We start from the raw sequence: 25,099 nt of genomic DNA, 5'->3' as shown, positions 1-25,099 counted from the left end.
AACTTTGGGGAGAATATTTTGGGAATGAAGATTTAAAAAATGACTTTAAAAACCAGACGCGATGGCTCACTTCTGTAATCCCAGCACTTTGGGAGGCCAAGGTGGGTGAATCATTTGAGGTCAGGAGTTTGAGACCAGCCTGGCTAACACGGTGAAACCCTGTCTCTACTGAAAATACAAAAATTAGGCCGGACGCGGTGGCCAACCCCTGTAATCCCAGCATTTTGGGGGGGCTGAGGCAGGTGGATCACGAGGTCAGAAGTTCAAGACCAGTCTGGCCAACATAGTGAAACCGGTCTCTACTAAAAATCATTAGCTGGGTGTGGTGGTGTGCACCTGTAATCCTAGCTACTCGGGAGACTGAGGCAGGAGAATCGTGTGAACCTGGGAGGTGAAGGTTGCAGTGAGCCGAGATTGCGCCATTGCACTCCAGCCTGGTAACAGTGTGAGACTCTGTCTTGAAAAAAAAAAATAAAAAAAGACAAATACAAAAATTAGCAGGGCGTTGGTGGTGCACACCTGTAGTCCCAGCCACTCAGGAGGATGAGGCAGGAGAATTACTTGAACCCAGAGGTGGAGGTTGCAGTGAGCCAAGATCGTGCCACTGCACTCCAGCCTGGGTAACAGAGCAAGACTCCATCTCAAAAAAAAAGACTTAAACGGGTAATGTGGTTATTATATTTCTACCTGTCTTAATTCTTTATCCATTTGCTGTAGATTATAATGTTAGCTTTATGAATGAAAGGTTATATTTTTCCAGCTACTCAGGAGGCTGAGGTGGGAGGATTGTTTGAGCCCAGGAGTTTGAGGCTACAGTGAGCTGTGATGAAGTTACTGCACTTCCAGCTAGGTGACAAAGGGAGACTCCATGTCTAAAAAACAAAGATTCGATTTTTGATACACCATCTATTAATATATTATTTGAGTAAAAAGAAAGAAAGGAGGCCGGGCGCGGTGGCTCAAGCCTGTAATCCCAGCACTTTGGGAGGCCGAGACGGGCGGATCACGAGGTCAGGAGATCGAGACCATCCTGGCTAACACAGTGAAACCCCGTCTCTACTAAAAAATACAAAAAACTAGCCGGGCGAGGTGGCGGGCGCCTGTAGTCCCAGCTACTCAGGAGGCTGAGGCAGGAGAATGGCGTAAATCCGGGAGGCGGAGCTTGCAGTGAGCCGAGATCCGGCCACTGCACTCCAGCCTGGGCGACAGAGCTAGACTCCACCTCAAAAAAAAAAAAAAAAAAAAAGAAAGAAAGAAAGGAAAAGTTATAAAAAAGCATTAAGAATATGACTGCCCTAAAGTAATGAATTTAAGCTAAATCTTTTGTTGTTTAGAAGTGAAGTAAAAGTCTCTTAAATATGAAGAAAAATTTTAATTGCTTGTAATATATAAGACATGGTATATACAGTCTTTTTCTTTCCTCCACACAGAGGTCTGATGCGTTATTTATAAACAGTATTTAAAAGTAATGTAATAAGCCAGGCACAGTGGCTAACACCTTTTTATCCCAGCTCTTTGGGAGGCTGAGCTGAGAGGCTGCTTGAGGCCGAGAGTTCAAGACTAGCCTGGGCAATGTAGTGAGACACCCTCCCGCCCCGCCCCACCTCTACAAAAAAAATGAATAAATACAGTACAGTACAGTAATTAGGAACTCTTCTAGATAGGGCTTAAACTTCAGCCTGGTTTTTTCTGAGTTCAATGCCTAAAGCTCTTAACCACTCCATTACTGTATTCCAAAAAATTAAGTCCTAGGTTTCAAAGTGCAGATCAACTGTGAAAAACAAACAAAAAATTTTAGAGGGAGTATAATAGTAACATCATTAAACAATAAAATTTTCAAATCCTAATGTACCATTTAAATCAGTATTGTAATGGAAAGAACTGTAAAGTCTGAGTATCTGAATTTTTAATTTTGCTTGTCTTAAATTGTCACTAAACCTTTTGAACTTTACTTTTTTTCTTCATCAGAAAAAGGGGTATTATGAATAATACCTGCTTCAGCCTGTTTAATTCTAACAGTTCTATGAGATAATGGTAAGGAGAGCTGAATAAATCGTAGAGCTGTGCTAAATTAAATTCTAAGTTCTCTTGACTAAGTAAATTTCTTGAGTCGGAACTACACAAAAAGCATTGCTGGGTTCTCACAAGTTAGGTTTTAGGTAGATCTAAGAATCTCTTAAAACCTTATTTAACACCAAAAGGCTGGCTACCTTAGATGTTTTTGTCCTGCCACCTTAATTTTCTTTCTTTTTTTTTTTTCCCAGACTGAGTCTTGCTCTGTCACCAGGCTGAAGTGCAGTGGTGCGATCTTGGCTCACTGCAACCTCCAACTCCCTGGTTCAAGCAATTCTCCTGCCTCAGCCTCCTGAGTAGCTGGGATTACAGGCACGTGCCACCATGCCCAGCTAATATTTTGTATTTTTAATAGACACAAGGTTTCATCATGTTGGCCAGGATGGTCTGTATCTCCTGACCTTGCGATCCACCCACCTTGGCCTCCCAAAGTGCTGGGATTACAGCCATAAGCCACCGCGCCCGGCCACCTTAATATTTTTTTTTTTTTTTTTTTTTTTTTTTTTTTTTTTTTTTTTTTTTTTTTTTTGAGACGGAGTCTTGCTCTGTCACCCAGGCTGGAGTACAGTGGCCGGATCTCAGCTCACTGCAAGCTCCGCCTCCCGGGTTTACGCCATTCTCCTGCCTCAGCCTCCCGAGTAGCTGGGACTACAGGCGCCCGCCACCGCGCCCGGCTAGTTTTTTTGTATTTTTTAGTAGAGACGGGGTTTCACCGTGTTAGCCGGGATGGTCTCTCGATCTCCTGACCTCGTGATCCGCCCGTCTCGGCCTCCCAAAGTGCTGGGATTACAGGCTTGAGCCACCGCGCCCGGCCAACCTTAATATTTTTAAGTGAAATATAGTATTTGAGGAAAAACTCAAAAATGAAGTTTTTTCAAAGTGCCTTATGATGATTGATTTGCTAAGGCATTTTTGAAGAAAACTTTAAAATGTCCTTGCCTGAAGTATTTACATTGTTTATTGTGTGTGGGTGTTTCCCTACTCAGAAAGGGCAATAGGAAGATTTGACTGCTTGGCCTTGCTAATAAGCAAAAGCATAGAGCCAAGGGATAGGACAAAACAAAGTCATCCTTAACCCTAAGTTTTTCCAGCTGCTGCTTGACTCTCTTTTGGACAGAAGTTTTAAGACTTGTAGTTCTTGCACACTTAACTGCTGAGAAGCTTGCTGCTTTAGTCAGAGTTGTGATAATTCTTACCACTGTCCAAAGGAATCTAATCTGATTTTTCGGGAGAATAGTTACGGCAGTACAATCCATTAGAAAACTTACGTGGGTGTTCTAGTATGATTTACTTCTCTAGACGTTGATAAAATAACATTTCCACTCAAACACTTGTGCCTCAGATTTAGCTTTAATGTGACAGAGGTATCTTAAAATATTAGGATTCAAATCTCTTAAAATGATACCCTAAGTACAGGTAGTAACTTTTTAATAATTGTAGTCTTTCCAGATTTGACTTGTCCCAAAGCTACTTCGTTGTACTTTGTATGTGTGCTGCTCCCTAATAATCTTGCACCTTGAACATAGTTGTGCTTTCTTCTTTTTTACAAGATATGATAAACTGAAAAAACCCAGCAAAACCTTTCCAGGGTTTTTGAAAGTTTGCTAATATATAGTTTATTAATCTGGTACTATTTATTCATTTTTAGAAATGCCTCTGAATGCAACAATTCACTGAAATTATTTCTAGGGGTGGACCACAGGGTGAGGAGGCTGAATTGACTATGTGGAGTTGAAAATACCTTTATCACAACCCTGTATTCTTCTGGATTATGAGCATCAGAATAAATGATATAAGATTCCTGTGTAAGATCACTTCTCAGCAGTTCATTAGGAATTCCACAAGGAGGTAAACTGGATTTCTTTTTTCTTTTATTTTTGAGACAGTTTTGCTCTTGTTGCCCAGGCTGGAGTGCAGTGGTGCGATCTCAGCTTACTGCAACTTCCGCCTCCCGGGTTCAAGCGATTCTTCTGCCTCAGCATCCCAAGAGTGTTCCTGCCTGCTATATAATCTGTTTATAAGCCCCATGGTGCTTTGTGTAGATTGAGATATGAGGATTATGGAAATAGTGCTCAGAACTCTGCAGGCTGTCTGGAAATACAGTACACCTTTTTGCTTTAGCCAGCAGAATGTTTGTGAGTTCTCTGCTGAAGCCTGGGGATTGGGTGGTGGATGTTGTGCTTTTATCTGTCATTTGATTTGTTGCCTGAGGACAGAAGTGCAATATTATGGGTTGGACTTGTGTCTTGCCTTACCAGTGTTTAGACTTTTTACAAGATAATGAATCTTACTTCTTGAAAGGATAGGAGATGAAAATCTATGTCCTCCTGCTTCTGTTCTTCTCTTTCTTCGTAGCTTTCCACTTGGCATATAGCAGAAAACTCTTTGGCTATATTTGGTGCATTTTGTTGGTGGAATTCTTCAAGAATGCATTCTTGACTTTTTTTTTTCTGAGACAGAGTCTTGCTCTATCACCCAGGCTGGAGTACAGTGGCATGATCATGGCTCTCTGCAGCCTCAACTTCCCAGTTAAGCCATCCTCTCACCTCAGCCTCCCACCCCGGGGCCCCGCCCCAATAACTGGGACCACAGGCCCATGCCACCATACCTGGTGTCTCCCTATGTTGCCCGGGCTGCCTATAAAACTTGACGTTCAACAATCTCTTGTTTTTATTCATTGAGAAATTGGCTTCATCCTTTTACTGAAATGGGAGAAGTATTATTTATCTTACTATTTTTTAAGTTAATTAATTATTATTATTATTTTCACTGAGACAAGTCTCGCTCTGTCACCCACGCTGGAATTCAGTGGCCCGATCTCAGCTCACTGCAAGCTCTGCCTCCTGGGTCCAAGCCATTCTCCTGCCTCAGCCTCCCGACGAGCTGGGATTACAGGCACCCGCCACCGCGCCTGGCTAGTTTTTTTTTTTAGTGGAGATGGGGTTTCACCATGTTAGCCAGGATGGTCTTGATCGCCTGACCTCATGATCCACCTGCTTCAGCCTTCCAAAGTGCTGAGATTACAGGCATGAGCCACTGCACCCGGCCTACATTAATTTTTTTGAGACAGAGTTTTGCTCTTGTTGCCCAGGCTGGAGTGCAATGGCGTGATCTGGGCTCACTGCAACCTCTGCCTCCTGGGTTCAAGCAATTCTCCTGCCTCAGCCTCCCAAGTAGCTGAAATTACAGGCACCTGCCACCATGCCCAGCTAATTTTTTTGTATTTTTAGTAGAGACAGGGTTTCACAATGTTGGCCCAACTGGTCTCGAACTCTTGACCTCAGATGATCCGCCTGCCTCAGCTTCCCAAAGCGCTGGGATTACAGGCGTGAGCCACCACACCGGGTTTAGAATCTAAACTACAACTAGCATTACATAGTTATGCTTAAGAACTCGTTTTTGGGGCCGGGTACGGTGGTTCACATGTGTAATCCCAGCACTTTAGGAGGCCAAAGCAGGTAGCTCACTTGAGCTCAGGAGTTCAAGACCACCTGTGCAACATGGTGAAACCCTGTCTCTATGAAAATGCAAAAATTAGCCAGATGTGGTGGCGTGTGCCCATGTTCCCAACTGTTTGGGAGGCTGAGGTGGGAGGATCCCTTGAACTCAGGAGGCAGAGGTTGTAATAAGCTGAGATCGCAGCCCTACACTCCAGCCCAGGTGACAGAGCAAGTCCCTGTTTCCAAAAAAAAAAAAGCATTTTTGTTTGGGGACATGGCCTCCAAATATTTTGAAATTGTTATATTTCCTGTAAGTGGAACTATTTTGTCTCCATATCTGAAATCTTTTTGTTCCTGTACATTTTTGTTATTATTATACTTTAAGTTCTAGGGTACATGTGCACAACGTGCAGGTTTGTTACATATATATACATGTGCCATGTTGGTGTGCTGCACCCGTTAACTCGTCATTTACATTAGATATATCTCCTAATGCTATCCCTCCTCCCTCCCCCCACCCCACAATAGGCCCCAGTGTGTGGTATTCCCCACCCTGTGTCCAAGTGTTCTCATTGTTCAGTTCCCACCTATGAGTGAGAACATGCAGTGTTTGGTTTTCTGTCCTTGCGATAGTTTGCTCAGAATGATGGTTTCCAGCTTCATCCATGTCCCTACAAAGGACACGAACTCATCCTTTTTTTATGGCCACATAGTATTCCATGGTGTATATGTGCCACATTTTCCTAATCCAGTCTATCATTGATGGACATTTGGGTTGGTTCCAAGTCTTTGCTATTGTGAATAGTGCTGCACTAAACATATGTGTGCATGTGTCTTTATAGCAGCATGATATATAATCCTTTGGGTATATGCCCAGTAGTGGGATGGCTGGGTCAAATGGTATTTCTAGTTCTAGATCCTTGAGGAACCACCACACTGTCTTCGACAATGGTTGAACTAGTTTACAGTTCTACCAACAGTGTAAAAGTGTTTCTATTTCTCTACATCCTCTCCAGCACCTGTTGTTTCCTGACTTTTTAATGATCTGCATTCTAACTGGTGTGAGATGGTATCTCATTGTGGTTTTGATTTGCATTTCTCTGATGGCCAGTGATGATGAGCACTTTTTCATGTGTCTGTTGACTGCATATATGTCTTCTTTTGAGAAGTGTCTGTTCATATCCTTTGCCCATTTTTTGATGGAGTTGCTTGATTTTTTTTCTTGTAAATTTGTTTAAGTTCTTTGTAGATTCTGGATATTAGCCCTTTGTCAGATGGGTAGATTGCAAAAATTTTCTCCCATTCTGTAGGTTGCCTGTTCATTCCGATGGTCGTTTCTTTTGCTGTGCAGAAGCTCTTTAGTTAAATTAGATACCATTTGTCAGTTTTGGTGTTTTAGTCATGAAGTCCTTGCCCATGCCTATGCCTGAATGGTATTGCCTAGGTTTTTCTTCTAGGGTTTTTATGGTTTTAGGTCTAACATTTAAGTCTTTAATCCATCTTGAATTAATTTTTGTATAAGATGTAAGGAAAGGATCCAGTTTCAGCTTTCTGCGTATGGCTGGCCAGTTTTCCCAGCACCATTTATTAAATAAGGAATCCTATCCCTATTTTTTGTTTTTGTCAAGTTTGTCAAAGATCAGATGGTTGTAGATGTGTGGTATTATTTCTGGGGGTTCTATTCTGTTCCATTGGTCTATATCTCTGTTTTGGTACCAGTACCATGCTGTTTTGGTTACTATAGCCTTGTAGTATAGTTTGAAGTCAGGTAGCGTGATGCCTCCAGCTTTGTTCTTTTGTCTTGCAGCAATGCGGGCTCTTTTTTGGTTCCATATGAACTTTGAAGTAGTTTTTTCCAATTCTGTGAAGACAGTCTTTGGTAGCTCGATGGGGATGACATTGAATCTATAAATTACTTTGGGCAGTATGGCCATTTTCACAATATTGATTCTTCCTATCCATGAGCATGGAATCCATTTGTTTGTGTCCTCTTTTATTTCGTTGAGCAGTGGTTTGTAGTTCTCCTTGAAGAGGTCCTTGATGTCCCTTGTAAGTTGGATTCCTAGGTATTTTATTCTCTTTGAAGCAATTGTGAATGGGAGTTTACTCATGATTTGGCTCTCTGTTTGTCTGTTATTGGTGTATAGGAATGCTTGTGATTTTTGCACATTGATTTTTGTATCCTGAGGTTGCTTATCAGCTTAAGGAGGTTTTGGGCCGAGACAGTGGGGTTTTCTAAATATACAATCATGTCATCTGCAAACAGGGGCAATTTGACTTCCTCTTTTCCTAATTGAATACCCTTTATTTCTTTCTCTTGCCTGATTGCCCTGGCCAGAACTTCCAACACTATGTTGAATAGGAGTGGTGAGACAGGGCATCCCTATTTTGTACTAGTTTTCAAAGGGAATGCTTCCGGTTTTTGCCCATTCAGTATGAATGGCTGTGGATTTGTCATAAATAGCTCTTATTATTTTGAGATACGTCCCATCAATACCTAGTTTATTGGGAGTTTTTAGCATGAAGAGCTGTTGAATTTTGTCAAAGTCCTTTTCTGCATCTGTTGAGATAATCGTGTGGTTTTTGTCATTGGTTCTGTTTATATGATGGATTACGTTTATTGATTTGCGTATGTTGCATCCCTGCAAGGCTGGTTCAACATACGCAAATCAATAAACGTAATCCATCATGTTCCTGTACATTCTTTTGCATTCTGCATAACCTTATGTATGTTTAAAAACACATTTTTACATGTCTTTTTTTTTTTTTTTTGTATTTTTAGGCTGTGTTGGCCAGGCTGGTCTCGAACTCCTGACCTCAGGTGATCTGCCCATCTCAGCCTCCCAAAGTGTTGGGATTACAGGCATGAGCCACCATGCCCGGCCCATTTTTACATTTCTTGAGCAGGAGCCCTGTAGTTTAAAAGTCCCTTTTATTTTCAGCAGTGTATGTTTAGGACAAATCGGTTGTGTGAGTAGGTAGGAAATATTTACCATTTACTGTGACAGAACAGATGAACAAGAATGTGTTTGGTTTTATTTGTAATATAAAACACCTATGAAGGGAAATGCCAAACAATAGTAGTAAATCAAACTTTGGAAATACCTCTGACGTAGAATTCTATAGTAGCTTTAATTGGGTATTATTATCAGCTGGTCTGTTTGGGATTTGTTTGATGAACTGTTACATGACTTTGACTGCCAGCCAACCATTATCCTGGCTGCTCCTTAGCTGACTGCCAGTCAACAATTACTCCATGCAGATTCTATAGTTTTTCCACAGTTGTCAATGTTCTAGTCCTGAGTATAGTCTTTTGGCATAATGTGGCTCATAAACGACTGATAACTTTTGTGAGAACTCACCACTTCCCAGATAGCCCAGATACCATGTTACTCATTCAGCAAATTTCTCTTAAGAGCTTGCCAAATGCTAGATACTTAAAGGCAGTGGGCTTATAAGGGTGAACTGAACTTAGCTTCTTGGAGCATGCTACCTAGTGGTATAGGCAGACAATAATCATTGAGGGCCGGGCGCGGTGGCTCAAGCCTGTAATCCCAGCACTTTGGGAGGCCGAGACGGGCGGATCACGAGGTCAGGAGATCGAGACCATCCTGGTTAACACGGTGAAACCCCGTCTCTACTAAAAAAAAAATACAAAAAATTAGCCGGGCGCGGTGGTGGGCGCCTGTAGTCCCAGCTACTCGGGAGGCTGAGGCAGGAGAATGGCGTAAACCCGGGAGGCGGAGCTTGCAGTGAGCTGAGATCCGGCCACTGCACTCCAGCCCGGGCGACAGAGCGAGACTCTGTCTCAAAAAAAAAAAACAAAAACAAAAACAATAATCATTGAGCAGGCAAATACCTAATATTATTTCAAATGGTGATGAATTATTATGAAAACCGTAAAGCTGAGTAAAGAGAAGAATGATGAAGGACAGGATACACTTGAACCAGGGTGGTCAGGGGAGGTCCTGTTTGATAGGTAACAGGCCAGGCCATCATGAAAGGTCCTGTAGGTCACAGTTAAAGAATATGAGTGCTGATTTGAGTGTAATAAAGAACAGATAAAGGGTATTTAATAATATGTCCAAATTTGTGTTTTTTTGTTTTGTTTTGAGACAGAGTCTTGCTCTGTTGCCCAGGCTGGAGTGGAGTAGCGCAATCTCGGCTCACTGCAACCTTTGCCTCCTGGGTTCAAGCAATTCTCCTGCCTCAGCCTCCCGAGCAGCTGGGATTACAGGCACGTGCCACCACATCCGACTGATTTTTGTATTTTTAGTAGAGACAGGGTTTCACCACATTGGCCAGGGTGGTCTCAAACTCCCTGACCTCAGGTAATCCACCCACCTCAGCCTCCCAAAGTGCTGGGATTACAGGAGTGAGCCACTGTGCACAGCCTCGATTTGTGTTTTAAGAACACAATGACTGTGCTCAGTAGAGGACAGATTGCTTTCAAATGTTAATAGAGATGGAGGTGGGTGGATCACCTGAGGTCAGGAGTTCCAGAACAGCCTGGTCAACATGGCGAAACACTGTCTCTACTAAAAATACAAAAATTAGCCAGGTGTGGTGGCATGCACCTGTAGTCCCCGCTACTCAGGAGGCTGGGTGAAAGAGCGAAACTCTGTCTCAAAAAAAAATTTTAATAGAAGCAAGGCCCCTCCCTACAAAGATGTACATGTACATATATACAATATTCTGTATTCAGTTCCTGGAAGTTCGTGAATTCACTGAAGTTCTCAGAAGTTGAAAGATTGAAGTTAACCCACACACCCTATTTCCTAGATGATAATCTAATTCCCAAGTTTACTAGTGAGTATAATACACTTAAAAAATTCTGAGTGAGTTCAGCTTTTCACTTGAAGAATTTGTTTTAATAGTGAAGGTACACAATTTTTGCTAACTTAGAATGTTTTTTATATGCCAGACTCTAAATTATGTACTTTATTTACACTCTCTCATTCATTCTTCACTGCAGTTTAGTGAAGTTTATACCATTATTATCTTTACCCAAGATCCATGGAGTTGCCCAAGTAGTGAAGCTGGATTTCAAAGTCAGTACCTGTTCTTTTACCTACTAAACCAGAAGTGCTCAGTATAGTCTCTTGGATATGTAGTATGTAATGAAGCTGTTGTTGCCGCTGCTGTTCATTGATGTAGCAAGTATTTTTTCTTTCTTTTTTTTTTTTTTTTTTTTTTGAGACAAGGTCTCACTCTGTTACCCAGACTGGAGTGCAGCAGCATGATCTCAGCTCACTGCAGCCTCCACCTCCCAGACTCAAGTGATCCTTCCCTCTCAGCCCCCCAGGTAGCTGGTACTACAGATATAGGCCACCATGCCTGACTAATTTTTGTATTTTTTATAGAGATGGGGTTTCGCCATGTTGCCCAGGCTGGTCTTGAACTTCTGGACCCAAGTAGTCCTCCCCATCTCAGCCTTCCAAAGTGCTGGGATTACAGGCATGAGCCACTGCACCTAGCCAGTGTAGCAAATCTTTTTTTTTTTTTTTTTGAGCAGCCATTCTTACTGTATTTTAATTTAATCAATCTTTTTTTTTTTTTTTTTTTTTAAAGATATACAGTCTTGCTGTGTTGCCCAGGGTGGTCTTGAACTACTGGGCTCAAGTGATTCTCCTACCACAGCCTCAAGCGATTCTCATTTCTCAGCCTCCCAAGTAGCTTGGTGCCGCCAAGCTTGTACCACCAAACCCAGCTATTTTTTTTTTTTTTGAAATGGAGTCTTGTTCTGTTGCCCAGGCTGTAGTGCAATGGCGCAGTCTCAGCTGACTACAACCACTGCCTCCTGGGTTCAAGTGATTCTCCTGCCTCAGCTTCCCAAGTAGCTGGGATTACAGGTGCCCACCACAATGCTCAGCTAATTTTTGTATTTTTAGTAGAGACGGGGTTTCACCACGTTGGCCAGGCTGGTCTGGAACGCCTGACCTCAAGTGATCCACCCACCTTGGCCTCCCAAAGTGCTGGGATTGCAGGCATGAGCCACCACGCCCGGCCTAAAAACATCATTATTATTATTATTATTATTATTTTTTTTTGAGACAGAGTCTTGCACTTTCGCCCAGGCTGGAGTGCAGTGACACGATCTTGGCTCACTGCAAGCTCCACCTCCCGGATTCACACCATTCTCCAGCCTCAGCCTCTCAAGTAGCTGGGACTACAGGCGCCTGCCGCCACGCCTGGCTAATTTTTTGTTTTTAGTAGAGATGGGATTTCACCGTGTTAGTCAGGATGGTCTCGATCTCCTGACCTTGTGATCTGCCTGCCTTGGCCTCCCAAAGTGCTGGGATTACAGGCGTGAGCCATCACGCCCAGCCTAATAAATTTATAAACCTTTTTTTTTTTTAATTGAGACAGAGTCTTGCTCTGTCTTCCAGGCTGGAGTCTGCAGTGGCGTGATCTCGGCTCACTGCAACTTCTGCCTCCCAGGTTCAAGGGATTCTCCTGTCTCAGCCTCCCAAGTAGCTGGGATTACAGATGTGTTCCACTACGCCTGGCTAATTTTGTATTTTTAGTAGAGATGGGGTTTCATCATGTTGGCTAGGCTGGCCTCAAACTCCTGACCTTACATGATCTGCCCGCCTCGGCCTTCCAAAGTGTTGGGATTACAGGCGTGAGGCACGGCCCCTGGCTTTTTTTTTCCGAGACAGGGTCTCCCTCCGTTGCCCAGGCTGGAGTACAGTGGTAAGATCTTGGCTTACTGCAACCTTTGCCTCCCGGTTTCAAGCAATTCTCCTGCCTCAGCCTCCTGAGTAGCTGGGATTACAGGTACATGCCACCACAGCCCAGCTAACTTTTGTATTTTTAGTAGAGACAGGATTTCGTCATACTGCCCAGGCTGGTCTTGAACTCGAGCTCATGCAATTCACCCTACCTTGGCTTCCCAAAGTGCTGGGATTACAGGTGTGAGCCATGACGCCTGTCTTAGTAGAAAGTCTTAAAGAAGCATTAAACATATACTAGCACCTGAGACTTTTTCCTTATCATATCAGTTTTAGTTTGTATCTTGTACATATATATATCCCTTATAATCATTTTGTAAACCATGAGTAGTATATATCCCTTGCTTTGGGAAACACTATGGTGCTATACTATTTTATTAATGTTGTGCAGCCACCTGGAGTGTCTCAAGACCTAGCACAGGTTTTACCTTTCACCTCCTCCACAGGGGAGAGAATATACTTAAAGGGGCTAAGTTTGAAAACGTAGGCTATTTCCTTCCCTTCTCTCTTCCTCCTTCCCTTCCCTCTTCCTCCTTCCCTTCCTCCTTCCCTCTGTCTGCCCTTCCTCCAACCGCTTTCCTCCCTTCCTTCTTCCCTGGCACTCTCAAGAAAAGAAAAGGCCATTGCGTCGATGATAGTTAGAAATTGCTAGAAAGGGTCACATAATTATGGATTCTTGTGTCTGGTGCACAGTTGTCATCCAGGGATTTCTCTCCATATTGGCCTTCTGGAGATTTCCTTCACTTCTTTCCTAAGCTGTATGTCCCATTTCCTATATCCTAAGTCTTTCTCTTGCTATATTCCTGTAACAAATTCCTTGAGAAAGGAATTATGGGCCGGGCGTGGTGGCTCAAGCCTGTAATCCCAGCATTTTGGGAGACCGAGGCGGGCGGATCACCTGAGATCAGAAGTTCGAGACCAGCCTGGCCAACATGGCGAAACCCTGTCTCTACTAAAAATAAAATAAAAAAAAATTAGCCAGGTGTGGTGGTGTGTGCTTGTAGTCCCAGCTACGCGGGAGGCTGAGGCAGGAGAATCTCTTGAACCTGGGAGGCGGAGGCTGCAGTGAACCAAGGTCACATCACTGCACTTCAGCATGGGTGATAGAGCAAGACTTGTCTCAAAAAAGAAAAAAAAGGAATTATGGAGGTTCAAATTTTTGTAATCATGAATGTCAAAATCTCTCTGGTTCTGTCCCTCACTGATAGTTTTGCTGATTATTGTAAATTGGAGATAGTTTCCTTCAGAATCTAGGAGGCTTTGCTCCATTATGTCTTCTAGTGTTGTTGAAGAGTTTGAAGTCATTCTGATTCCTGTTTTTTTTTTTTTCTTTTTTTTGAGACAGAGTTTTCACTCTTGTCACCCTGGCTGGAATGCAATGGCACAATCTTGGCTCACTGCAACCTCCGCCTCCTAGGTTCAAGGGATTCTCATGCCTCAGCCTCCCAAGTAGCTGAGATTACAGGTGCCCGCCACCACACCTGGCTAATTTTTGTATTTTTTAGTAGAGACAGGGTTTTGCCATGTTGGCCAGGCTGGTCTTGAACTCCTGACCTCACGATCCGCCTGCCTCGGCTTCCCAAAGTGCTGGGATTACAGGCATGAGCCACTGCACCCTGCCAAAATTAAATAATTTATCAAACATTTAAATTTGAAGGAGACTATTGTGATACAGTATTTGGATTGAGAATGTAATTGTGTAAAAGTACACGTGTATGTGGAAAAGGATTAGGGCCACAGCCCCAAAGTCACCATTACTAAATAGAAAAAGGTCCATTTTGTACAGATGTACCTCTGCAGAGATGTAGCTCAGCTAGCAGGAAAACTTCCTACATATGAATTAGAAGGATCCCCATCCTTCATGCTTATGCTGTCTGTGTACCAGACACATGGCTTAGCAAGTGAAGCATGGGCTGAATTTCCACCCTCTCTCATCTCCTGTGGTGGGTGTTCTTGTGTGGGATAGAAGCTGTAACAGTGTTGTTTACTCTGTGTTAGACCCAATGCTAAGTGCTTTACACTATTGAACAATTTAATAACTCAATTAGATAAATACTATTATCTTTGTTTTACGGTTCTTCTCAGACGTCTTCTGAACTTCGTAATTCTATATCTAACTGCCTATGTCATTTATTTTCTATATAGTGAGCCATCACGCCTGGTCAATTTTTAAATTTTTTTGTAGATACAGGGTTTTGCCATGTTGCTCAGACTGGTTTCGAACTCCTGGGTTCATCTGCCCACCTTGACCTCCCAAAGTGCTGGTGTTACAGGCATGAGTCACTGTGCCTGGAACAGTCCTTTTAAGATTAAAGCCTAGCCAACACAGTGAAACCCCATCTCTACCAAAAAAAATACAAAAATTAGTCGGATGTGGTGGCACATGCCTGTAGTCCCAGCTACTCGGGAGGCTGAGGTGGGAGAATCACTTGAACCCAGGAAGCAGAGGTTGCAGTGAGCAGAGATCGTGCCACTGCACTCTCCCTGGGTGACAAAGTGAGACTCCGTCTCAAAAAAAAAAAAAAAAAATAAGGTAGATTGTGCCTTTCCTCTGCTCAAGACCTTTCAGTGGCTTCCCACTTCACTCAGTAAAAGGCAAAGTCCTTATAATAACCTACAAGGCATTATGTTATCCACATTGTTCCTGCTCCCTGAAATTGTACTCACTTAACTCTATGATCTTTTTACCATACCTTATACAAAGGATTTTCACTAGCTGTTCTTTCTGCCTGGAATGTTGTTCTCTCAGTTATCTGCAAGTCAGACTCACTGATTTCCAAGTCTCAGCTGTTACCTCTTCGTTGAGACCTACTATGACCTCACTTTATAAACTGCAGTCTGCCTCCCTTTCCCCAGCACGTATCACCCACTATCATAGAATTTACTGTGCATGCCTCCACCAGAAGATAGGCTTCTGTTATGATCATGGATCCTTGTCTTTTGTTCCCTGAGGTAGCCCAAGCATCTTGAACAGTGCCTGGTACATAGTAGGCACTCAGTAATGTTTATTGGCTGAATAAGTGACGAAAATTGGTATATGGGAAAGGTAAGCAATTTGGTGAAAGGCCAGGCCATACAACTAATAAAAGGTGGAGGTAGATTTTGAACTGATATTTATGTATTGTGCCTTTGATATTAGAAGATGATATCCAAAAAAATGTGTTAGGATTAGTAAAATTATGAGTAACTTCCCCTTTATCCTCCTTTCCAAATTTGTTTTTTGGTTTTTTTTTTAATAAATAAAAATATAATTAGACCAGGTGCAGTGGCTTATACCTATAATCCTAGCACCTTGGGGAGGCTGAGGTGGGAGGGTCACTTGGGGCCAGAAGTTCAACACCAGCCTGGGCAAGATAGCGAGACTTCGTCTCTACAGAAAATAAAAAATTAGCTGGACTCAGTGGTGTGCACCTGTAGTCCTAGCTAATTAGGAAGCTGAGGCAGGAGGATTGCTTGAATGTGGATCAAGGCTGCAGTGAGCCATGATCATGTCACTGCACTCCAACCTGGTTGACGGAGCCAGACCGGTCATGCCTTAAAAAAATAAACAAGGCCGGGCGCGGTGGCTCAAGCCTGTAATCCCAGCACTTTGGGAGGCCGAGGCGGGTGGATCACGAGGTCAGGAGATCGAGACTATCCTGGCTAACACGGTGAAACCCTGTCTCTACTAAAAATACTACTAAAAATACAAAAAATTAGCCGGGCGTGGTAGCGGGCGCCTGTAGTCCCAGCTACTTGGGAGGCTGAGGCGGGAGAATGGCGTGAACCAAGGGGGCGGAGCTTGCAGTGAGCCGAGATCGCGCCACTGCACTCCAGCCTGGGAGACACAGCGAGACTCCGTCTCAAAAAAAAAAAAAATAAAAAAATAAAAGTATAATTAGAAACAGATTATCAGAGTAGAGGAAAGAGCCAGATACTAGGAAGCCAGAGTAGGCTGCCACAAGGTTGAAATCTGGCACCTCATCTTAGGAACCGCCTCTCCCACAAATGCACTGATCTTAACATATGTGATGGTGTGATGAAACCCTGGTGAGATTTGTGAATATTCTGAATACCGTGTAACCTTGGACATTTTTACTTAACCTTTATGGTCCATAGATTCCTCACTCTAAAATGGTAATTTCTCTTATAGGGGGTTGTTGGAGGATTAAAAGGGATATTGTATGTAAAGAACATACATAATAAACATTCAGTATTAGCTAATACATTAGCTAATATCATTATTGTTGCTGCTGCTCAGTTGATAAAGAGTTTTAAGAAATTTATTTTTTGGTGGATATATCTTGTTGCCTAGTGAGTTTTAGCGGGTACCAAAAGAGAGCAAACACGTATTGTTTTTGTTCAGATAGCCAAACAAGCTTTGTCGCATATTTGTGTTTTCTCATGGACACTTACTTGTGGTTCTAATTTTATATTACATCTTAAACAATAGCCACCTTTTCTTAATTATTTACATAAATTTTAATACTTAACATGTGGATTCTACAACTACCATTGTTTCATTGGTTTTGTATTTTTGGTTGACTTCTGTGGGTCAGTTGATTTAAAATGATCCATAGGAATTATGATATAACTGTCATGATATTTAAAAATTAGTGAACTGGCTGGGTGTGGTAGCTCATGCCTGTAATCCCAGCTGAGGATGAGCTGGTGGATCACTTGAGGTCAGAAGTTTGAGACCATGGCTGGGCGCGGTGGCTCAAGCCTGTAATCCCAGCACTTTGGGAGGCCGAGACGGGCGGATCACGAGGTGAGGAGATCGAGACCATCCTGGCTAACACAGTGAAACCCCGCCTCTACTAAAAAATACAAAAAACTAGCCGGGCGTGGTGGCGGGCGCCTGTAGTCCCAGCTACTCGGGAGGCTGAGGCAGGAGAATGGCGTAAACCCGGGAGGCGGAGCTTGCAGTGAGCTGAGATCCGGCCACTGCACTCCAGCCTGGGCGACAGAGCGAGACTCCGTCTCAAAAAAAAAAAAAAAAAAAAGAAGTTTGAGACCAGCCTGGCCAACATGGTAAGACCCCATCTCTACAAAATGTACAAAAGTTAGTCAGCATGGTGGCCCACACCTGTAGTCCCAGCTACCTGGGAGGCTGAAGTGGGAGGATCACTTGAACCCGGGAAGCAGAGGTTGCAGTTAGCCAAGATTGCACCACTGCCCTCCAGCCTGGCCAACAGAGACCCTTCCCCTGCCTCGTCCCCCCCAAAGAAAATTGTCTCAGGTTCATCATACTTATGTGAATAGAAGTTACTGCCAGTATATCCATTAAAGTATCTTCTACTTTAAAGTAGAAATTTGAATGATAAATAAGGTCACAAAATAACTTATAGCACCTGAGAAAAGAATGACAGTATAATATACTGAAATTTTTTTCTTATTAACACGGTAATGAAATACATGAAAACTAGTAGAGTTATGTGAATTAGGAAAAATGACTTTTTGAAAACTTTTTTTTGTAGAGTAGGAGTCTCACTGTGTTGTCCAGGCTGGTATTGAATTCCTGGACTCAAGTGATCTTCCAGCTTCAGCCTCCCAAGTAGTTGGGGCTACCGGTGCATCACCACACCCGGCTAGTTTTTAGATTTTGTAGAGATGAGGTCTCACTATTGTCCAGACTGGTCTCAAACTCCTGGGCCTAAGCAATCTTCCTACCTCGGTCTCCCAAAGTGCAGGGATTAGCCCAGGCTGATCTCAAACTCTTGGGCCTAAGCGATCTTCCTACCTCAGTCTCCCAAAGTGCAGGGATTACAGGCATCAATTACCGCACCTGGCCAGGCCGTAAGCCCATTTTTTAACTTGAATATAGAAATAGTTTTACACTCTAACTTTTTAATTTTTGAGACGGAGTTTTACTCTTGCCCAGGCTGGATTGCGGTGGCTCACTACAACCTCTGCTTCCCAGGTTCAAGTGATTCTCCTGCCTCAGCCTCCCAAGTAGCTGGGATTACAGGCACGTACCATCACACCCGGATAATTTTTGTATTGTTAGTAGAGATGGGGTTTTGCCATGTTGGCCAGGCCGGTCTCAACCTCCTGACCTCAGGTGATCCACCTACCTTGGCCTCCCAAAGTGCTAGGATTATAGGCGTGAGCCACCGTGCCTGGCCACACTCTAACTTTCTAAAAGGAATATTCATATAGGGAATAAATGCAGTTGAAAGATTATAGAAAGATACAACTTTGAAGAGTTTGTACCATAACAGTCATGAATTGCTTGATTAAAGCAAATATATCCTCAAAGTCCAGGTGGCAGAATGATGCATGAAGCCAATAAAAGGCAATTTTTTTTGGTGAACCTAGGGAACCTACCACCCTCAGAAATAATGTCGACCAGAAAAAATAGTTTTAGAGAAGTTTATATAAATTCATGATTGATAGATACAAAGTAGGTGACTACAGAAAGCTAAGATACCTGGCAATTATGAGTCATTCCTTTTTTTTTTCTATCCTAAAATGTCACCTGGTACATTTCAGAGACTGATTTTGGGGTTAGGCCCATGTAGTAATCTTTTAATGGAATAGTAGCCAAAGTAGAGGAAGGCAAAACAGAGTAGAATCTAGGCCTTTTGATTTTTGAAGCATTCTGTGATGGTTGGTGGGGGTGACCCGGGGAAGTCAGGAATCCAGAGGGAAGTAGCCTGGAACCAGGTAAACCTAAATTCTGTAATAGACTAGAATAATTTGTATTAAGTAAGTTGTAGGCTTCTGAAATAATTTATATGATTTAGATATCATGGTAAATTATGAATACACTATGTCTTCTCTGGCATGTAAAAGGTAAATGTTTTGCCTATAGAATACAAATTCCCAGACTGTCTTACCAAATAAATGTTTAAAGCCTGGGAACTTTTGTGGTAATAAAAGTTTTTACTACTATTTTGTATATATAAAAAGAATTTTGTTGCCGGGCGTGGTGGCTCAAGCCTGTAATCCCAGCACTTTGGGAGGCTGAGACGGGCGGATCACGAGGTCAGGAGATCGAGACCATCCTGGCTAACACGGTGAAACCCCGCCTCTACTAAAAAATACAAAAAACTACCCGGGCGAGGTGGCGGGTGCCTGTAGTCCCAGCTACTCGGGAGGCTGAGGCAGGAGAATGGCCCGAACCTGGGAGGCGGAGCTTGCAGTGAGCTGAGATCCGGCCACTGCACTCCAGCCTGGGCGACAGAGCGAGACTCCGTCTCAAAAAAAAAAAAAAAAAAAAAAAAAAAGAATTTTGTTTTTGTTTTTGTTTTTTGAAGACAGAGTCTCCTTGTCACCCAGGCTGGAGTGCAATGGCATAGTTTTGGCTGACTGTAACCTTTGCCTCCTGGGTTCGAGCGATTCTCCTGCCTCAGCCTCCTGAGTAGCTGGGACTACAGACGTGCAGCACCACCCCTGGCAAATTTTTACATTTTTAGTAGAGATGGAGTTTCTCCATGTTGGTCAGGCTGATCTCGAACTCCTGACCTCAGATAATCTGCCTGCCTCAGCCTCCCAACGTGCTGAGATTACAGGCGTGAGCCACCTTGCCCGGCGAAGAGAGTTATCTTTTTTTTTTTTTTTAAAAAAGATACATTTTTATCATTGAGCAGAAATGTGATTTTACAATTAGTTTCCATATAAACTTTTTGTTACCAAAGTATCTTGAAATTACATACTTAACAATATTCTTTTAAACAATGCCTTTTTCTTTTTTTCTTTTTTCTTTTTTTTTTTTTTTTTTTGAGACAAGGTCTCGCTCTGTCATTTAGGCTGAAGTGCAGTTATGTGATCGTGGCACACTGCAGCTTCGACCTCCTGTGCTCAAGCGATCCTCCCACCTCAGCCTCCCAAGTAGCTGGGTCTACAGGTGCATGCTGTGACACTCAGCTAATTTTTGACACTTTTTTGTACAGACAGAGTCTTGGTATGTTTCCCAAGCTGGTGTTAAACTCCTGGGCTCAAGTAGTCCTCCCATCTCAGCCTTCCAGAGTCCTGGGATTACAGGTGAGAGCCACTGTGCCCAGCCCATGAACAGTTAACTTTTTTTTTTGTATGTTTGGTTTACCTTTTTTTTTTGAAACAAAGTTTTGCTTGTGTTGCCCAAGTTGGAGTGTAATGGCATGATCTTGGCTTACTGCAGCCTCTGCCTCCTGAGTAGCTGGGATTACAGGCGCACGCCACCACGCTTGGCTAATTTTTTGTATTTTTAGTAGAAATAGGGTTTTACCATGTTAGGCTGGTCTCGAACTCCTGACCTCAGGTGATCTGCCTGCCTTGGCTTCCCAAAGTGCTAGGATTACAGGCATGAGCCACTGCGCCTGGCCTACTTTTTTTAAATGCTTATCTTTTTCCTGCAGTGTGGTTTACTTTTGATATTTTACTGTGCATGTAGTACTTGGAAGTATTAAATTGTATTGGTATTGGTGACAGATGACACTGACCTTATTCTTAAATTATGGAAAATGACGTGTATGTATGTGTGTGTGTGTGTGTGTGTGTGTGTGTGTGTGTGAAGGGATCTCACTGTGTTGCCTAGGTGGACTTCAATGGCTATTCACAGGTGCAGTCATGCACTACAGCCTCAAACTCCTGGCCTCAGGAGATCCTGAGTAGCCTCCTGAGTAGCTGGGGGTAGACATTCTTTCAGTTTCCTGGGAGGTCTTGTTTTTAAACCCGTCCTGCCTTAAATTGTTCCAATTTTACTTCTGTGGCTTTGAGTCTGAGGTAATTTTGAGTTTATTGGTATTAGAAACATTCCTGTGTTTATGTAGTGCTGGGTGTGAAATGTGAAGTTAAATTTTTAAATAGTTAATAGATACTATTAGATTGCTATACTTTTGTGGTTTATACTCTTCACTGTGAGAGTAGATTACTTGAAATGCTTGTGCTAGATGTTTGTTTTGTCTTTTCAAATTTTACAAATCTGGCCTGGCACAGTAGCTCACGCCTGTAATCCCAGCACTTTGGGAGGCTGAGGTGGGTGGATCACCTGAGGTCAGGAGTTCAAGACCAGCCTGGGCAACATGGTTAAACCTTATCTCTACTAAAAACACAAAATTAGCCAGGCATAGTGGCACATGCCTGTAATCCCAGCTACTTGGGAGGCTGAGACAGGAGGATCACTTGAACCCAGAAGGCGGAGGTTGCAGTGAGCAGAGAGTGCACCACTGCACTCCAGCCTGGGCAACAGAGTGAGACTCCGCCTCAAAAAAATAAATAAAAATAAAATAAATTTTACAAATTAATATTAAAAATAATTTTTATATTTGTGTTTCCCTACTTTATATTAAACATATATATTTGCTGGCCTTTCTATTGCTTTTCTATGAATTTAATTTCCTGTTTTTTTCCCAGTGACATTGTTCATCTTTTACTAATTTTTAGGAGCTCCTTGTTTTTGTTTTTTGGTTTTTTTTTGAGTTGGAGTCTTGCTTCGTTGCTCAGGCTGGAGTGCAGTGGCATTATCTCAGCTCACTGCACCTTCTACCTCCTGGGTTCAAGCAATTCTTCTGACCTCAGGTGATCCACCCACCTCGGCCTCCCAAAGTACTGGGATTACAGGGATGATCCACTGTGGCTGGCCAACATGTCTCTCTTTTTAAATAATTGATCTTGTCCAACGTGACATATTTCTCCATTCGTAGGAGAATGCATTTGATTTTAGAACTTTTCTGTGCAACTTTGAAAGGCTTTTCACATGCAGAAACTGATTTTCACATTGGCTTATCTAGTTTTAGTATATGTCTAGGATGTGTGTGTATGTGTGTCTGTGTATACATTTTTTAACATGGGGCATTTAGTCAAAGAAATTACAGTATTAAAAGCTAGATCTATGCTTATATTTGAAGGTAGTGTCAACGGGGTTTCTGAATATCTCTATTTAGGATTGAAGTATGTTGCTGCTATATGATTTTTTTAGAAGATGCTTTTTTCCGCCTTGTTTTCAGATGTCTGCCTTGAGTTTTCAGATGTCTGCCCTGATTTTTCAGATGTTTGCCTTGATAAAGGAATACCTTAGTAGAATTTTCTGTGATTAACAGGTTAGAGCTGTGCCACTCTTCCCGGAGACAACTTGTAGGGCCCTTGAAGCAGCATTGTCTGTGTACTTCATCTTGTTCTGCAAATATGACCTATGGTTTGTATGAGTATCTGCCATGAAAATGGTTAGGAAGGCCGGGCACAGTGGCTCACACCTATAATACCAGCACTTTGGGAGGCTGAGGCGGGTGGATCACCTGAGGTCAGGAGTTCGATACCAGCCTGGCAAACATGGAGAAACCCCGTCTCTACTAAAAATACAAAAATTAGCCAGGCATGGTGGTGCATGCCTGTAATCCCAGCTAGTTGGGAGGCTGCGGCAGGAGGATTTCTTGAACCCGGGAGGAAGAGGTTGCAGTGAGCCAAGATCGTGCCACTGCACGCCACCCTGGGCAACAGAGCAAGACTGTCTCAAAAAAAAAGAAAAGAAAAAGAAAATGGTTAGGAAACATTAGCCTCCCTCTTTTTTTTTTTTTGAAACAGAGTCTAGCTCTGTCGCCCAGGCTGGAGTGCAGTGGCACCATCTTGGCTCACTGCAAGCTCCGCCTCCTGGGTTCACACCATTCTCTTGCCTCAGCCTCCCGAGTAGCTGCAACTACAGGCGCCCACCACCACACCCGGATAATTTTTTGTATTTTTAGTAGAGACGGGGTTTCACCCTGTTAGCCAGGATGGTTTCGATCTCCTGACCACGTGAGCCATTGCGCCCAGTCCTTAGCCTGCCTCTTAAGCTGTAAGTGGTCTCGATATGGAGACAGAAAGTAAAATACTATGAATGATAAATAATCTAGGACTTGAATTAAAATAGGTGTATTTTTATTTTGTCACTTTTTATTAAAAGTTACTGTAGTGTGTTCTCTACTAAGTACCGGCACTATATTTTGAGTACTTGCAAGACTTGGAATTCAATGTAAAATTACTGTTCTTGGACTGAAGTTACATTTTAGTCTTGTCAGTGGGTTCTTCACCAATCAATTGGAATTGATTCCAATACAGTCTTCCCCCACAGTTGAATATAGAATAAAATCTGTTGCACACTGGGTGTAGGGGCACATGTGTGGCAGGACTGCTTGAGCCTAGGAGTTCAAGACCAGCCTGGGCAACATAGTGAGACCTCATCTCAATTGAAATATGTATCTATACAAAAAATAAAGTTCATTACAGTTCATCTTGCTGGAAAATAAAATTCATTACAGTTCATCTTGCTGGAAAACAAAATACTGTTTTTTAATTTAAAAAACTTTTTTTAATTTAGAGATGGGGTCTTGCTGTGTTGACCAGGCTGGTCTCGAACTCCTGGCCTCAGTCAGTCCTCCCATCTGGGCCTCCCCAAGTGCCAGGATTACAGGTGTGGACAACTGCGCACGGCTGACAAAGTATTTTTAAAAGACGTACCACTAAATGGAGATTTGATTCACATTTAATAGTTTTTGACAAGTCTTTTCTATTTAAAAACGTTACTTTTTTTTTGTAGCATTATTCTGGCTTTTCACTTAATTTAGTAAAGATTTGAACGCCTTTGTATTCCAGATACTGAGCAAGATTGGCAGGGTTCTGCCCTTATGGAGCAGAAGGAAGGTAGGGAGACGGACTAAAACTTGAAAACTATCTAACGTAAGTACCATGCAGAAAATGAAACAGTATTAATTGGCAGAAGGAGAGCGGGCAATTTTGGTTAGTGTGGTTAGGGAAAGCCTCTCTAAAGAGATGTCTCTTGGGTGGAGACAAGATGTGAAAAAACCCAGCTTGCCTGCTTTTGGGGTTTCAGCCTTCCAGGTGAAGAGAAGCACAAAGTTCGGAAGTCTTGAGGCACAAAGTCTGGCATGTTCTGAAAGAAGGCCTTTAGACACCTTGTCAAGGAGTTTAGATTTTATTCTGAGTTTTAAACAGGGAAGTGACACAATGAGTTGCATTTTAAGCTTGTTCAGGCTGTTACATGGATCATTAGGAACCATATCGTTTCAGGCTAGTGAGATGCTCAGATGAATCTTCCTTCTGTCTCTTCCCTCATCTATTTCTCTCTTATGTGGTCTTAAGCTCCTCCATCTTTTCCTTTTTAGTTGGAAAAAAACTCAAATATCTAGAAAAAAGAGGAGCTATATGTACTCCAAAAAAGGGACCTCACAGTAACCTGGGGATAGAGTTAGGTAGGAGTGAGTCAGGGCTCAGGTTGAGGTTCCAGAGGCACGAGGCAGCGAGATCTTGCTCTGGCATCCCCTCTTACAGAAATAAAATATGCTGATAGAAGTTTATAGTGTAATAGTAAAATATAAAAACAAAAAATAAGTAATGTGGAAAATAAAAACCCTTCACAGTCCTGCTGAAATGATCACTGTTAACACTTTAATTCTAGAGTTCCCCATCCATTTATTTCTAGATTTCCCCCCCTCTTTGTAGATTAATATTAAAGAGGTTCAAACTATATATTTTGTTCATTTTTTGTTGTCTTGAATATCTTTTCCCATCTCTGTATATGTGGATCTACTTCATTTATCACCTGGATATTAACATGGTTTATTTAATTCCCTATTGTTAGGTATTTGGTTTTTACCATCGTTTTTCAAGGGTATAAATAGTGCTGCAAGGAATATGCTTACACATGTTTTTATACACTTGTCTTAGGCTTCTGTAGTACAGATTTCTGGAGAATACTAGATCATTCTTTAAGAACATTTCAAACTTTTAATAGATATTACCATATTCTTTTCCAAAAAGGATGTACCAAGACTGTATGAGAATAACTCCATGTTGTGATCTTAAGTTGTCTCAAAACCTCTTTGGTTTTCTCAGCTGTCATCTAAGAATACTAAATATCTAACCTCCCTCTTAATTTGGGCATGTGATGTGATT

The 25,099-nt window shown here is 42.4% G+C and overlaps 1 protein-coding gene across 35 annotated transcripts in view; it reads left to right on the top strand.

Moving 5' to 3' along the window:
- Window positions 1-25,099, top strand: part of RAF1 (Raf-1 proto-oncogene, serine/threonine kinase) — an 83,208-nt gene that overhangs the window by 20,231 nt on the left and 37,878 nt on the right. For 12 of the 35 annotated variants that reach the window (XM_077990043.1, XM_077990040.1, XM_077990042.1 and 9 more), the window contains one exon: window positions 23,780-23,863. The exons of 14 other annotated variants lie outside the window; for them this stretch is intronic. The gene's annotated coding sequence lies outside the window, so the exon portion shown is untranslated. Of the gene's footprint in view, window positions 1-3,762; window positions 3,922-20,124; window positions 20,216-23,779; window positions 23,864-25,099 lie in introns of all 35 variants that reach the window. 9 more of the 35 variants (XM_077990044.1, XM_077990020.1, XM_077990019.1 and 6 more) reach the window with 3 other exon arrangements.

This window comes from Macaca mulatta, chromosome 2 (genome assembly GCF_049350105.2).
Source record: "Macaca mulatta isolate MMU2019108-1 chromosome 2, T2T-MMU8v2.0, whole genome shotgun sequence".
Classification (NCBI taxonomy): domain Eukaryota; kingdom Metazoa; phylum Chordata; class Mammalia; order Primates; family Cercopithecidae; genus Macaca; species Macaca mulatta.
This window is presented reverse-complemented; position numbering and strand designations above follow the sequence as displayed.